The 17,594-nt window shown below is 34.3% G+C and overlaps 1 protein-coding gene and 1 pseudogene across 2 annotated transcripts in view; one reads left to right on the forward strand and one right to left on the reverse strand.

Annotated features, from left to right (window-relative positions):
- The window catches only part of CCSER1 (coiled-coil serine rich protein 1), a 753,833-nt gene that overhangs the window by 465,412 nt on the left and 270,827 nt on the right, over positions 1–17,594 (reverse strand). The window lies entirely within an intron of this gene.
- LOC131822768 (U2 spliceosomal RNA) lies at positions 8,430–8,530 on the forward strand (annotated as a pseudogene).

Genomic DNA, 17,594 nt, shown 5'->3' on the forward strand with positions numbered 1-17,594 from the left:
CGTTTAGCACTTTGAAAACATAACTCGTACATGACTGCCTTTATCCTATTCTTCTTTCTTTCTATGTTCCATTATTATCTTTTGTTGCTATTTTCCTAACTTACTGCCCTTTTCCTCTAGCCACAAGAAAACCCTTCAAGCTAAATTGCCTCTTAGAGTTAAAGCTCTTTGAGAATAGGTCAAGTTGCTTGTTTTAAGGGACTTAAATGATAAGCCCTGATCTCAGAATAAACGAAGAATACAGACATACCTCATTTTATTGTGCCTCGCAGATACTGTGATTTTTACAAACTGAAGGTTAGTGGCAACCCTGGGTCAAGCAAGTCTACTCGCACCATTTTTCAACAGAATTTGCTCAACTTTGTGTCTCTGTGTCACATTTTGGTAATTCTCACAATATTTTTAACTTTTCCATTATTATTACATTTGTTATGGTGATCTGTGATAAGTCATCTTTGATGTTATTAATGTAATAATTTGGGGGCACCACAAAACATACCCAAATAAGAAAGTGAACTTAATCTAAGGTTGTGTATGCTCTAGCTATTCCAACAACTGGCCATTCCCCATCTCTCTCCTTCTCCTTGGGCCTCCCCATTCCTTGAGACACAACAATACTGAAATTAGATGAAGTTATAATCCTACCATAGTCTCTAAATATTCAAGTGAATGGAAGTTGTGTGTTTCTCACTTTAAATCAAAAGCTACAAATGATTAAAGCTTAATGAGAAAGACATGTTGAAAGTCCAGACAGGTTAAAATCTAAACATCTTGTGCCAAACAGCTATTCAAGTTGTAAATGCAATGGAAAAAGTTCTACTCTAGTAAATAATAATGATAGAAAGCAAAACAGTTTTATTGTTGTTACAGAGGAAGTTTTAGTGGTCTGGATAGAAGACCAAACCAGACACAACATTCCCTTAAGCCAAAGCCTGATCCAGAGCAAGGACCTAATTCTCTTTAATTCTATAAAGACTTAGAGAGATGAGGAGCTGTGGAAGAAAAGTTGGAAGCTATCAGAGGTTTGTTAATGTAAGGGAAGAAGTCATCTCCATAACAGAAGTGCAAGGAGAACCAGCAAGTATTGACACAGAAGCTACAGCAAGTTATCTGGAAGGGTTAGCTAAGATCATTAATGAAGTTGGCTGCCATGAACAAAAAACTTTCAATGTAAATGAAACCTTCTACTGGAAGACGATGCCCATCTAGGATCTTCATAGGTAGACAAAAGTCCGTGTCTGGCTTCAGTGCTCCAAATGACAGGGGCTCTCCTGTTAGGGGCTAATGCAGCTGGTGACTTAAGGTAAAACCAATATTCATTTACTACTATTCTCAAAATCTGAGGGCCCTAATAATTATGCTAAATCTACTCTGCCTATATTCAATAAAGGAACAACAAAGATGACAGCACATGTTTACAACATGGCTTACTAAATATTTCAAGTCCACTGTAGAGAACTGATGCTTAGAAAAAAAGATTCCTTTCAAAATACAACTGACTGGGCAAAGAACATTCAAAATATACTAACTGGACAAAGAAACTGAAAACCTTCTGGAAAGGATTCACCATTCTAATGCTATTAAGAGCATTCATGACTCATGAGATGAGGTGAAAACATCAACATGGATAAGAGTATAGAAGGTGATTTCAATTCTCATGGATAACTTTGAAGGGTTCAAGAATTCAGTGGAGGACAGAATGGCAGATGTGGTAGAAATAGCAAGAGAACTAAAATCAGAAATGGAGCCTGAAGATGTGACTGGATTATTGCAACCTCATGATAAAACTTGAATGGATAAGGAATTGCTTCTTAAAGATTAGGGGGGAAAAAAAAGTGTTTTGTTTTGTTTTTTTTCAGATGGAATTTACTGCTGGTGAAGATTGTTAAAATAACAAAAAAAGGATTCAGAATGTTGCATAAACTTGGTTGATAAAGTAGCAGCAGGGTTTGAGAAACTCCAATTTTGAGAAGTTTTGTGAAGCTCTACTATCAAACAGTATCACATGCTGCAGAGAAATCATTCATGACATGAAGAATCAGTTTGTGTGACAAAATTCAGTGTTGTCTTATTTTAAGGAATTACCACAGTCACCTCAACCACCATCCTGGTTAGCACACAGCCAGCAACATCGAAGACCTTCCAATAGCAAAAATATTTCAACTCCCTAAAAGTTCCGATGGTGCTTAGCATTTTTTAGCAATAAAGTATTTTTAAATTAAGGTATGTACATTCTCTTGGACATAATACTATTACACACTTAACAGACTACAGTATAGTGTAAACTTTTATATGCACTGGGAACCAAAAATTATTTTGACTTGCTTTACTGCAATATCTGCTTCATCGTGGTGATGTGCAACCAAACCCACACTATCTCAGAGGTATGTCTGTAAATATTTAAACCTTTTCACAGCCTAGACAGAAGAGAAAGATATTCACAGAGAAATATAAAATAGTTCTATGAACATATAATCTGAGACTCCCAGGTCCCTATCAGTTGGTACAGAGGTTAGTAATTATCTCAGGAAAATAAAGAAGAATGGGAATAACAAAGAGAAAAGATTGAAGATGACACAAAACATCCTAAATTGCATGAAAGAAAGAAAGAAAGAGAGCAAGAAGAAAGGAAGAAAGGAAGGAAGGGAGAGAGAGAGAGAGAGGGAGAGAGGAAGGGAGGGAGAGAGGAAAAAAGAAAGGCAGAAGGAAGGGAGGAAGAAGGAAGACTTAGAAAATCTGTACTGTGGAACAAGACCTTTTGGAAACTATCCTTGAAGTCATTCTTCCAAACAGATTGCACTCAAATCCAATATAGCAATCAAAGAAAGGATAAGTTCAAGGCTTTAGGGATGGACACTGTTTTCGACCGTATTCAGAAGGAGATCCTGAAGCTGAAGTCACCACAGATCTCCCTGCACTTTATTTAGTAAATGGCCTTAATCCAAAATTAGGAGATACAGAATAGTTTCTAACCGGACATTTTGAAAGAGCCTTGCAACAGAGGAGATTAAGTCTCAAAATCAACAGATGTCTCATCCCACTCAAATCAGTAAGTATCACGGGAGGGATATCTTAGAAGTATATCCTTTTGCAAATAAGTTAAAAGAATATGACAGTGTTTTAATTACTTCAGAAAGTATTTTCAAGTATATTCTTTTTTAAAGTTCTGTTATAATGATGAAAATCAAAATGATATGAAAATGAAATTAAAACTGCATGTTTTACCATCACATCTTCTTAAAATTTTTAACATACTATTATGCTAAAATCATATTTTTCATAATCAACTATGCTTATATTGATCAATTATTTCATTATCTATATTGTGTCAAGTAAGAAAATATAATTTTCACGATGACTTAGGACCAGAGGGCAATCACCATTCTCTGACAGTAAAGTAGATAGGTGATAAAAGATAGATAGAAAGATGGTAGGTAACAGACAACAGACAAATGGATAGTGGAATCTGTAACTCTTCTTTAATGATAATATCAATCTTCATTAATGTCAAATCTATCATAATATTTCATGTTTTCCTTCAATAAATCTTTGTGCAGCTATTTATTGAGTTATCTTCATAATTTTTTTACATCATACTTTATGACTTAGCCAGTAAAATAAACTAGTTTCACAAATATGTTATCCAGGTGCATGAATTAGCCCTTCCTTTTCTTTTCTTACAATCACTGTTTTCATTATTGCTCTATTACAGTACTAATCAGTTTTTTCAGTGAATTACCTTAACAATGTTAGTGTCTAGAATTAATGTTTGGCAGCATAAGAACAAAAATAAAACTATAAAATAATGGGTGGCTTAGACTTTAAAATGATCCTAACTAATCAAAATGTGATGATCCTTAAAATAAATGATTCCATGCATTGTCTCCCCATCTTAATACCAATAGATCACTGGTTATGTATCTTTCTCCAAAAACATTGCTGTCTACCCTGTTACCATAACTTTAGCACTTTTGAAATTGTGGAAAGATTAAGTTTGGTTTCTGAAGAAAGATAAAAAAGTGCCACTACATAAATAATAACAATGATAATGACTGCAATAATAGAGTAGCTAATACTTACTGAGTTTTCTGTATCAAACACTGTAATAATGTTCTTAAATGTGCAATTTCCTTTAATCCTCACAATAACTTTCCTGGTAAAGCTTTATTTTATTTTTCTTACACAAATGTGTAGATGTAAATAGACTGTTCACATAGCTACTAAGAGGCTAATTCATGGCTTTAACAAAGTCTCTCCAATTGCAAAGTCCATGTTTTTATCTTTTGTTGATAAAAATTCAAATCACAGTTATCCCAATAGAATAAAGATTAATGGACATTAAATCACAACTAGTTATTTGATTTCCAAGGATTATTTCATGTATGCTAACATAACAATTCCACTTCTGGTAATTATGTACCAAAGTGATCAGCAGTATCATATTTTTTGGATTTAAATCATGTTAGCATATTAGAAATACTATGCTGAGACATAAACAAAGAGTTCACTGGCCTCAATATTCTGATGTGTGTCACAGTACAAATTGAACAACATGAAATGATACTGCTGACCACATTATATGCATTATTCCTAACCCTCCCTACAGCCGGCAAATTCGGTTTCATTAGCCCCATTTTACAGAAAAGAAAGCAAAATGAATTCAGGGATATTAACCAATTCTACAAAGACAGCCATCTAGTAAGTAAAAAGAGAAATTTTAATTTAAATGTTCTGCTTCCTATCTCTTTATTCCTATCTCATCATACTATCTCTGTCCATGATGAATGATGATTATCATTTAAGAGATGAATATATGTATGTGTGTATATATACTTAAAAACAAATGCACATAAAAATATATACATCTTCACATATATATGTGTATGTGTGCTGAATATAAATTTTATTTCCAAATCTAACAGAATATATTTCCAAATCTAACAGAATATAAAAATGAGAACTTCTCTTCCCCTTTCTGATTTCATCTTTTCATTGTATAAATTATGTAACATTTTCCTTAATTACAAAGGTACTATATATTTGATAGTATGTATATAGCTTATATATATATATACATATATATTACATAATTTTATAGATATGTACGGTATGCCGTAAGTGCCAGAGGAATCAAATTTTTATGATATAAACATACTAAGTTAGAGTCAGAAAATTTGATTATTATAAATAAATCTGATTCTAACTGTTTATATGACCTTAGGTCTCAATTTCTTCATTGAATGCACTGAAAACTAAAATTTAGATGACTTCTAATTTCCATCTAACTGTAAGCTAGTATTCTGGCTCCTTTGTTTTGTTTCAAAATACTACTGGTATTGAAAAATGTGTCTTGCATTCACAATAGTCACATCGTTGCTAAGCTAATTGTGTTTTCTAGCTTGATCCATATTTAGTTTTCTGCTGAAGATTTATAGCAACAAATTTATTATTATCTGTATTTTATTTGGGATGTCATCTGTTAGAATTTCCTTAAAAGGAAACCCAAATTAAGTTTTAGAAAAGGACATTTTTGTTTATTTACAATCAATAATGCCACTAATAAAGGCACGCCATCTCAGTACTAGTATACGTAAGTAAAAATATAATCCTGTTTGTAAGGACTGCTGTAAATTTTTGGTTACGAGTTTAATCTGAGTTAGTCTTGATCTCTGTCAAGTGTATCTTAAATGTAAGTGAAAATGCGATTTTCTATTAATCTATGACATCACGAATATTGAAGCGTTTATTTTTTCTTTGGTTTTGTATTTTGACTTAAGTTGGAAACCTATTTAACCCATTTAAATTGAACAAAGCACTTAAAACTAAACAGATTAACAAATATTAACATAACCCTTATATTTTACTAGTGGTACAGCTCCTAATATCTTACAAAACATGTATAGATTAAAAATAAAAATCTATGCTTTTTTAAAGACGGTATCAAGAGGGAATATTTTATATATACAATGAGTCTCCATCACTCACTGTCTAGGAGTCCAGGAGAAATATTTCATGTCGACTGAAATTTTAAGGAGCATTACCTACGGAAGCCATATACTACACAGTTTAGGTGAAAAACAGTTAACTACTTAAAATATTGCCATATCAATGATATACATAAATCAGTACAAAACAGTTAATTTGCCATTGCTCAATGTTCCCCACCCTTTCACCAAGATTCAGACATAATTACAAGCCAAAGGAGTAATTTTTACTGGCCTAGTGGTAAATTAGTAGACTAGTGCAATCTTATTTTCCCATTATGTTTTTATTCAAGTAATAAACATTCTACATAATATGCCAACAGAAGGAGCACTATATTGGTGTTAATTTGATTAATGTCTTCCTCAATGAACATCACAGGATATAAATTTTTAGAGGTGAGATCCCTCCACAAATAAAGCTTTTCTAGGGAAACACAGTTTCTGTTTCCTTTATCTTATATTTCCATTTCTCTAAGAAGTAAACTAATTTAGAATTGAATGCCTCAATATTAATATTAAATATTAATATAATTTTTAAATCTCCACTTAAGTTATTACTAAGTGAGCACAGGCCTACAAAAGTTGGCAGAAAATTATCTGACAAAAGTTTTAAGTAAATTCGAATTTCTTCCTGTTCTTTATGAATATAAACTTGCCACTTTCCTTGCCTCTTTACAATAATGAACCTGCAGTTAGTGAAGTTGAGTAAGGCACACTACTGTTTGCTTGTTCAGACATTTTGTTGTTGCTGTTGTTCAGACATTTTTAATGCTGTTTTTTTTTATTTTATTTTATCTTATTTTAAAGATTTTATTTATTTATTTGACAGACAGAGATCACAAATAGGCAGAGAGAGAGGAGGAAGCAGGCTCCCCGCTGAGCAGAGAGCCCGATGTGGGGCTTGATCCCAGGACCCTGGGAACATGACCTCAGTTGAAGGCAGAGGTTTAACCCACTGAGCCACCCAGGTGCCCCAATGCTGTTTTATTTTAGATTCAAATGTCAAAAATTACTTTTGCGTTTAGTGAAAGAACAAAATGAAAACCAACCAAAGGAAGAAATGAGAACGCTCCTGATCCAGACATGAGACTACGAGAGCACTATTCACAGTCACACAGAGGCCACCATTAACCACATGGGTGTCTGATAAGGGACCAAGAACAAAAGAAGGAAGCAGGAGTTGGGAGGTTTCAGTGAAAAAGATAATCTAGTGGACCGGACTCCTTCAAAACACAACTTTGGGGGTGCCTGGGTGGCTCAGTTTGTTAAGCGACTGCCTTCAGCTCAGGTCATGATCCCAGGGTCCTAGGATCAAGCCCCACATCAGGCTCCCAGCGTGGGGAGCCTGCTTCTCCCTCTACCACTCTCCTGCTGGTATTCCCTCTCTATCTCTGTCAAATAAATAAAATCTTAAAAAAAAAAAAAAAAGAAAGAAAGAAAGAAAGAAAGAAAGAAAACTTTCCTTTTCCCTTTAAAAAAAACCACAACTTTGATCATAGTACTCCCTTGTACAGAAAAATCTTAACCGAATCCTCAAGTACACAAGAAATAAAGCTGCAACTCCCTAGGCCAGAATCTAAGCTTCCTCCAATCAAGTGCCACGAGCTCATCTCCCATCCTCCTTACACATCACAGCAGATGACCTGCTGCACCTCCTTCATGTATCTGCTCCTTCTCCCAAACAGTTCTCTTGCCTTTAATACGGTGCTGCTTCTCCTCTCCTTCTCACCAAGTTCTCCTCCTTATCCATTAATACTGAAGTCAAATATTGTATTTCTGAACTTCTTGTATTTGGCTGGGTTTTCGTAGTTGCCATGGTTTATAATGGAGTCACAACACATTCTGAAGACTTAGAGATTGTATGTTCTCGTGGGGGTGTGAGCCTGGTAAATATCGTGTCCACATTTCCCAGTGTCTAAGTATACCTAGACACAGGAAATGGTTACAAATCCAGCGTGCAAGTAAGAACAGAGACGTGTAGAATTATTTACGTGTGAGAAGCTAGTAGTAAGTTATTTTACCATTGTCTTGTTTAACCATCTACAGTAATATTTTCATATAAAAATCAAATGTCAAACTTACTTTTGCTTAATTTCTAAGAGCAAAATACAGATGAAGAACAGAAAGGTATGGGAAAGCTCGTGCATGATCTGAAATCCCTAGAGAACAAGTAAGTCTAGTAAGAATAACCTTACAGATAAAAAAGATAAATAAAACTCAAAAAATAAAACATGAGACAAATAATAATAAACATGAGACAAATAATAGACTAAGAAGCTGATTCAACTACAGCTGCGAGTGAAAAGTTGTAAATTCAAGTAATATAAACCTTTGTAATTGCTGAAATACCAAAAACCTGAAAATAGTTATAATCCTAAAGAAGAGATGATAAAATAGTTCCCCATAAATGGCTACTGACCTATAATTTTACCTAATTCTCTTGACATTGCTTCTCGGCCTTTTGGCTAAGATCAAGTGTAGTACCTAATTCTCTTGACAGACAATTTGCCAGCATATATGAAAGAATCAAAATATGAAGACCCTTTCATTCCCAAATTCCATTATCTCTCCTCTCCCATAAAATTAGAGCGCATCTTTAAGTAAAAGGGCACAAATTAAGACATTATAAAAAGAAGTTCTAGAAAACTGTCAGAAGTCCAGCATTAAGCAAATGTCCCAGGAAATTACTGTGTTTTATCTTTGAGACTATAAGCATTATGATGAAGAGCCTGGTTCTGGATATCAGGGCACCTAACTTTCTATGTAGCCCACAATTTCTTTCATTAGCTTTAACATATTCAGTAATATTTTAATAAATTATTCAACAAAACTTACTGTGTATACTGTGTGAGACACAATGCTAAGATTTGGTACTATTATTATTATCATTCCACAGATAAGAAAATGTCAAAATTTTTAATGCCTTTGTGTTAGTCTGAACATAGTTTTGACATCATGGATCTCAGAAAAGGTTTTGGGGGTATTTAAGAATCCACTGACCTTAAGAACTATTTGTCTAGTAAGGTAATAATGAGGGGGACCTGGTGGCTCAATCAGTTAAGTGTCCAAGTAGTATTCATTCATTTATTTATTTTTTAAAGATTTTATTTATTTATTTGTCAGAGAGAGAGAAAGCACAAGCTGGGGAGCAACAGACAGAGGAAGAACCAGATTCCCCACTGAGCAAGAAGCCTGATGTGGGGCTTGACCCAGGACCCTGGGATCATGAACTGAGCCAAAGACAGAAGCTTAACTGAGCCACCCTGGGCATGCCTCATTCATTTCTTTAAAATACAATTTTTCAGGACATATTATGTGCCAGAACAAATTTATTCTGTAGTAATATCCACAGTTGCCAGACTCCCAGCGAGCTCTGGGGGTTTCAGAATGAGAAAGGTGAACTGACATGCAGAAGAATCATCAAGGATGCCAGGGGGTCCAGTGTTAGTGTTCATGGGCATAGGGTCTGCAGAGGGTCTACTGGGAAACCACATACGTCCAGCTTCCCGAAGCTGGTAGTAGGATTCATAACATTCAGATTTTAGGGGGAGGAGAAGGGATTTATGAAATCTTTCTTTGAGGTAAAAGCAAATGCTCTTTATTTCAATTAAATCATCAGGGCTGAGACAGGGCACCCACTGACAAAACAGCATTACCTAAACTAACCTGGAAGATGGGTAACGACTGAGTAAATATGGGTACTCCGCTAATAAAAAGCAACAAACCACTATCATTCTAACTCCGGCATACTCTCTGGGTACAGAAAGAAGCATTTCTTAATTTCCATCTTCATCTAATTATCACTAACCTGGTGGGGGATTTAAAAACCTAAAGATACAAACGTAGTGATCCAAAGGGGCACGTGCACCCGAATGTTTATAGCAGCAATGTCCACAATAGCCAAACTATGGAAAGAACCTAGATGTCCATCAACAGATGAATGGATCAAGAAGATGTGGTATATATACACAATGGAATACTATGCAGCCATCAAAAGAAATGAAATCTTGCCATTTGCGACAACATGGATGGAACTAGAGCGTATCATGCTTAGCGAAATAAGCCAAGCAGAGAAAGATAACTATCATATGATCTCCCTGATATGAGGAAGTGGTGATGCAACATGGGGGCTTAAGTGGGTAGAAAAAGAATCAATGAAACAAGATGGAATTGGGAGGGAGACAAACCATAAGTGACTCTTAATCTCACAAAACAAACTGAGGGGTGCTGGGGGCAGGGGGGTTGGGAGAAGGGGGTGGGATTATGGACATTGGGGAGGGTATGTGCTTTGGTGAGTGCTTTGAAGTGTGTAAACCTGGTGATTCACAGACCTGTACCCCTGGGGATAAAAATATATGTTTATAAAAAATAAAAAATTAAAAAAAAAAAAACCTCAAAGAGGGGTACATGGGTGGCTCAGTGGTTAAGCATGTGACTCTTGGTTTCAGCTCACTTCATGAGCTCTGGGTGGTGGGACTGCATCACAGGTCCATCTCCAAGCTCAGCATGGAATAAGCCTGACCACACTCTCCCCACTCCTTACTCTCCTCCCATTCATGCACAGTCTCTCTCTCTCTAAAATAAATAAATCAATCTTTGGAGAAATAAAAGTAAGAACCTCAAACACCGTATCAGTGAGTAGGAAATGGACACAGGATTTCATTACTTTTTTACTTACTTATTTACTTATTTATTTTTGAGAGGAGAGGAGCAGAGAGACAATTTCAAGCAGGCTCTATGCCCAGCATGGAGACCATCAGGGGGCTCAGTCTCACAACCCTGAGATCATAACCTGAGCCAAAATGAAGAGTCAGGATGCTTAACTGACTGGGCCACCAGGCAGCCCCCCACACTACTTTATTACTTTATTATTTCTTGAGCTATCAGTAACAGGAGATCTTCCCCCACACTAAGACTCTCCACCGTAGCCATTCCTGTAAAAGCCAGGCACTTGTGGAGTTTTCCTAGAGATGGAGAGAATACATTCTAAAGATGAGTCTTATGGCTTTGTTTTTATGCATCCTTTTCAATTATATTAATCCCTTTACAGTGTTAGTACAGTAACTTTAATTTCAATAACAGCTGAAATTTCAAGTGAAATACGACTTTTCTTCCCAAACTGAGGTGTTAGCAAACACCTGTTTTTATGTCATAGTTACCGGACTCTGTCACCACTGAGTTTAAGGTCCTGTCATCAGATTTACCTATGTGAACAGAGAGGTAAGTTAACTTGAAAGGTTCCTGAAAGGAAGGGTTTAGTTTGTTATTTGTTTGTTTTTATAAAATTCATCAAATGACTCACTAACATCAAGTCATACAACACTTACTTGAGAGTGGCAATGCAGAGACTCACTATCTTACTTTTTTGGGCAATAATGCTTTGCCCATGACTTTCTTATGCTCTCCAGCTAGTTATATCTACTCATTTAGACATCTCAGATTCTTATCATTGCATTCCATTTTGTTTCTAGGTTTGTATGTTTACTTCACTGTAGAGTAGATAGAGATATTCCAGTGAATTCAGATAATAAAGTGAGTACATTCTAGGAAATCATTACTTCCCTTGGGCTATGAAAAGATCTAAAAAGAAACAAACCATTCATCTCTGTACGCTGAAACTCCTGTGAAATTAAAAACGAGGCATTAATTTTATCGTTTAAAAAAGAAATTCAGGGATGCCTGGGTGGCTCAGTTGGTTGGACGACTGCCTTCGGCTCGGGTCATGATCCCGGAGTCCCAGGATCGAGTCCCACATCGGGCTCCTAGCTCCATGGGGAGTCTGCTTCTCCCTCTGACCTTCTCCTCGCTCATGCTCTCTCTCACTGTCTCTCTCTCTCAAATAAATAAATAAAATCCTTAAAAAAAAAAAAAAGAAATTCAGTGTTTAACCTGAGAAAAATCAGCTCCAAGGGTTCTTTCTTTCAGCATCACCTTTCTTTATGTCAATCCTCCATCCATTACTCCCTCACAAAATTTAAGCTATTAAAATGTGAGCATTTAGGAAATCCTTCTTCCTTTTAAACTCGCATTATAGAAATAAAATTCATGGTCCATAAATGTAATTCCTTAAAATTAAAACAAATTAAATGAGTTCTATTTTTTTAATTACTACTTAAAATTTTCTCTCAAAATTTTCTTCTTTTTTCTAGAAAAGATCATTTCCTTGAACAATTTACTTAACATAAATTTAGATTTACGTATGTAATAATGCATGAAAAATATTATTTCCATTTCTAATGTTTTATAATGTTCACATGGATTTCCACTATTGGTGAAACTTGTTTTCATTATCACAGAGGTATTAAAAATATCTCCAAATCCTTTACAAACTCAGGCAATACTGAAAATGTTGTCATAATAAAATTCCCTAAAACCAATGTGTCAAGTACAAAAGATTACCTTGCTATTCATTAGTCAGTAATTACACACACACACACACACACACAATTATTATAGGGATAATTAAATCCTTTGAGGAAAAAAAATGGGGTGCAAGTACATAAACACAGGAACCACATACTTACTGAAAAAAAAAAAAAACTTGAAAAAAAGTTTGCTGCATGGCTTTCACACCTGGTGAATTTTGCCATACTTCTGAAGAATGACATTCCTGAAAAGGAACCAGTAAGGCTGTTAAAATATTTAAATATTCAAATCCCTATGAAGCAGTAAGATCTGTCAATAAAATTGGAATTAGCTATGTGATGTATTTTAATTTACATATGCTTTTAGAGTACTGAGATAATGTGGATTGATTTCCTTTTTGATGAATTTCACTCAGAGTTAGTACTGGAGGTCTGAATGCATACAGACTGCACTCACAAAGGCAGAAATCTCTTTGAAAATGAATTCTGACACTGTCACAAGTGATTTTTTAGCTCCTTCTTACATTTTTCATCTTTCTGTATGGTTGGGATCATTTTTTCCCCTCATCAGAATACATCAGAAATAGAAATTCAAATGTTAGATATAAATTGATATGTAAATACGCATTTTCACAATTTATCAGAAATTCATTCAATGTATAAAATGAGTCCACATTGTAACTGCAATTTCATTAATTTTTACAAATAAGAAAGTACGAATTGAAACCCTCTTCAGAAGTACACCAGGTAAAAACTACAGTTCAGTAACTACCACCAGTATTTACATTTTTCCTAAATTCTTGAGCATTGGTACTGTCTGGAAGACATCTGGCACAAATATCACATCCACCTTACTGTCTTATGGGTATCTCATTTGATTTTCCAGACTTGGTCCATAAAGACTGGAGATTTCTCTAATACTTCCCATCCCTGGACATTAGAATTGACCATTCCATCTTTATGCTTTCACAGAATGTTGTTTGGCTTTCATTTAATGAATGATTCATTCTCCTTTCTTACCTATTGGGTCATTTTAAGAATTATGTATTAAAGTACAGATATTTGCTGAACACATTCTGTCTGTTAAAATGATGTGAAATATTAAGCAATAATTCTAGCATTGTAAAGTTTATTACCTCCAACTCCTATGACCTTCATCCCAACTAAAGAATTAAAAATTGAGTATTAATTCACAAACCATTCAAATCACACATTTGCCAAACATAAGCATAATCACATTGCTTAAATTTTGACAAGTCACATAATCTACATGAACATAAACATGTTGATGTTATTTTTATTGTAGGAATAATTTTCACCCTAAAGTTTTTTGAGTTGTAAGTCACTCATATGCTTATGTCATTTAAAATATAGTCTGACATAATTCCTTTCTCTTAAATCAAGTCACCAAGAGCAGTTTGACACCATTTACGCAGTCTTCTGACAATATTTTCCAAATCCCAGGTGTTACTTCAAACTCTGTTCATAAACACTGTTTTACAACCTTGGGAATAAAAGAAGCAAGATATAATTGCATCATATTTTCCTGAATTATAAGCATACATACTCTTACTCCCTTTAATTATATACTATATGTAATTATAAAGGTTACATGGGAAAACTCACTTTTTATGATTATAGTTTACTAATGCAAATGCTTATCTTCTGATGGACTGCCAACAGACCTGTGCCATTAAAACAGCTCTTCATGTAAACCAATGTTCTTTTGTCCTTACAATGTAAGCATTTCGTAATGGTAATGTGTTTCTATCTTTTTTCATCAACACTTTATTCTACCCATAATTCCTCTGAAAGTGAATACTAAACAAATAATTTTAAAGTAATATTTTCTTTTTGTTAATAGACTTTTTTAATAACAGTTTTAAACTTACAGAAAAAAAAGCAAATAGTACTTTCCTATATCCCCCTATACAAAATGTATACTATCACTAACATGTTATAATAGTACAGTACATTTCTTACAAAATGAAATAATATGGTTACATTATAAACTGAATAATACAGTTTATGCATATTCCCTTAGTTTTTACCTAATATCCTTTTTCTGTCCCAAGATACTACATTACATTTAGCTGTCATGTTTCATACAGCTACTCTTATCTTTGACAATATTGCAGAACTCCCTGTTTTGACGATCTTGCCAATTTTGAAGACTACTGTTCAGGTGTACTGTAGAAGTCTCCTTCACTGAAATTTTTTGAAATTTTTGCCATTATTAGCTTGGGGTTATGGCTTTCCAGGGAAGATTGTGAGGGTAAAGTACCATGCTCACAACATCATAATCAACCGTACAGTGTTGTTTGTTTGTTTGTTTGTTTGTTTTTTCCCACACTCACCATCCTGTGCTTTTTGGAAGGAAGGCATTATTCATAGCCCACACTTAAGGAAAGGAAAGTTATGCTCCCCTCCTTTTGTATAGAGTATCTATATAATTTATTTGGATAAAATGGTAACTTTCAATAAAGACATTTACTTCCAATAAAAGAAAACAAGAATTTACAGTCAACTTAATCCTGAATTTTGATTTATTCCATACCACTTACTCTATTTTCAATGTGACTTTTACTTCTCTAAAGCAACTGAGTAAATGAGCATGAGTACACTATTTTTCTTCATCCAAAAGCACTCTGACAAAATGATAATTCTCTAGCAAGTATCTAATAAATGAAATTTGCTTTGTAACAAACATGCATGGTTAAAGAGAAGCATATATATAGTTATAATTTGTTTTCCTCATAAAATATATTTAAATGCCTCAGGGTCTATCACTATTCTCAGAGACTTCCAATCAACATTCTATGGGTCACTGAATGTATGGTCATCTTTTTATAAGGATGATATTTTTAAGGCTAAATTTTTTTTATCATTATGTTTTCATAATGAGTTTACATGTTCATCTATTATTTAATCCTTTCTTTCTTTCTCCCCTGCTTCTCCCCTGACTCCAAGATAAAACACACACACACACACACACACACACACTCACTCACTCAACTATTCCTATTGTAACAAAAAAGCACAGAGCAAGCCTATGAGAATAGGGAATATGCCTTTCTTTTCTTTACTACAGCTTATAAGTAGATTTTAAAACTATTCATTGAACTCAATGTACAAAACAAAATACTGACTTACAATAGAAACCATAGTTCAGTTTGACCTGTTTTAGTTGCACACAAATTAACTTCACTGTAAATGTTTCTAAAAGATATTTACCTAGTTTTTAAAAATGTTTCCATAGCCACAGAATTCTGAATATATAATTTTTGTTATTAATTCTCAATCTATCATGAAATAAGCAGTTTTCTGACAGCTTTAGTATTAGGAGAACACTTTAAATCACATTTAGCATCTGTCTAATTTTGGAAACACTAAGCTAAACAGCACCTACTGTAGACTGAGCAGCATTACCATGCAGACATCCAAGCCTGTACTTATTATAAATAAGCAATCAAATATATGAGAATAAATTCAAAGGCTTAAGTAAGACCATCTAAGTGTGTAACAGACAATCAAGGTAAACAAGAAGCATCTCCTAAAGTAAATAATATGAGGTATGTGTCATAAAGTACTTCCCCTAGGAGAAGGCATTCTCTGGCTGCAGACTTGGTTCACTATTACCAATGTGCTTCATGTAAGGCATCACTTTGCCATTCTGAGTTTCACATTTTTTTTTACTTAATTTTTTATTACATGAAAAATAAATATATTTTCCCATAAAATTCTGTTACTAAATGTATCAAAGAATTTTGTTGTTTTTGTTGGAAAGAGAGAAAGACATGGGTCAGAAAAAGACAGTAATGAAGACAGAGGGGGGGAAAAAGGACAGATTCAACTGTAAAATTCTGCCTAATAAAACGACTCTGCATTCCTCATTATAGGATAAAGCTTTCATACTCTTGGAAAGTATACGCATCTCCTGAGAGGTATTGTAAATATAAAGACAGAAAAGGAAAAATTAAAGTTAGATTAGCAAATCCATCTGTAACAGCTGTTTGACTTAAACCTATGGGCATCAAATCTGCAAATTGTGTCAGGCAGGACCAGTCAGTAGTAAAAGATCTAGCTAATAAAACAAAACCACAGGTATGCTTCTTACAGAAATGAGTTTTTGTTCCTGGTGGCTATAATAAAAGCTAGATTGCAAAATGGGGCTGATTAACACTGTATTCTAATCATTAAGAATATAGTTTGCTTGATTCTAGAATAACAAAAATCTCATCATGCCTCTAAGCTCAGAATTAGCACACATAAATATATATTACCGAATATAATTAAAATCAAATTTAAACTACACTTGGAATTTCAGATCTACATTTGGTTATGTGTCTGTACACTCAAGATCATAGAGTTGCTAAAGAAATGACCCTGCTTAAAACTTTTTGTTCAAACTGTAGTCTTCTTTTCACTGGGTATTTAAAGATGCTTCATAAAAATAATGACTCTAGCTCTGAACTATAGCTGTCGGGTAAAGTCAACCACAGGATTTTTTAGAGATTTGTTCATTTTTAGAGAGAGAATGAGAGAACGCGAAAGCCCATGAGTGGGGCAAAGGGCAGAGGGAAAGGGAGAAGGAGAGAAATGGACTCCCTACGAGCATGGAGCCCCACTCAGGGCTCACTCTCAGGACTCTGAGATCACGACCTCAGCCAAAATCAAGAGTTGCACATTTAACCAATTGAGGGACACAGGCACGCCTAGAGCCAACCACAATTTTTAAAAGGTGTCATAAAAGGGCCTGCAGTACATTACCTAAACGCACAGTCACTTAACAAAACTTTCACTTATATTTTAATATATTCATTAATTTTATTAAAATGTATATCCAAAAATATAATTTAAATCCTTCCATCCTATATCCCTTATTTTTTGCAAGTTAGATAATACAAAGTCAAGTTATTCATGGTTTGAATTTCCTCGTTTGTAAAGATTATTGGGATAGAACATATCTAAGCTCTCTTCCTTTCCTAAAATGATATGATCTTTAAAAAAAAACTAATAATTTTTGTCCTAATTCCCAGTGTTAGAGAAAGAATTCTCAAAAAACTAAGCAACTGAACTAGAAAAAAAGTGCCTGTATTAGTTTCTACCAGAGTAAAAAATATGAATACAGATTTGGCTACTAGAACCCCAAAATGGTCTTTCACATTAACAAGCTAGCTACTGCCTGATTAGAAAGAAAGTTGCCTTTTATAACTACTTTTAAAGATTTCCCCTTAAGGATTAT

Source organism: Mustela lutreola, chromosome 1 (genome assembly GCF_030435805.1).
Source record: "Mustela lutreola isolate mMusLut2 chromosome 1, mMusLut2.pri, whole genome shotgun sequence".
Lineage (NCBI taxonomy): Eukaryota > Metazoa > Chordata > Mammalia > Carnivora > Mustelidae > Mustela > Mustela lutreola.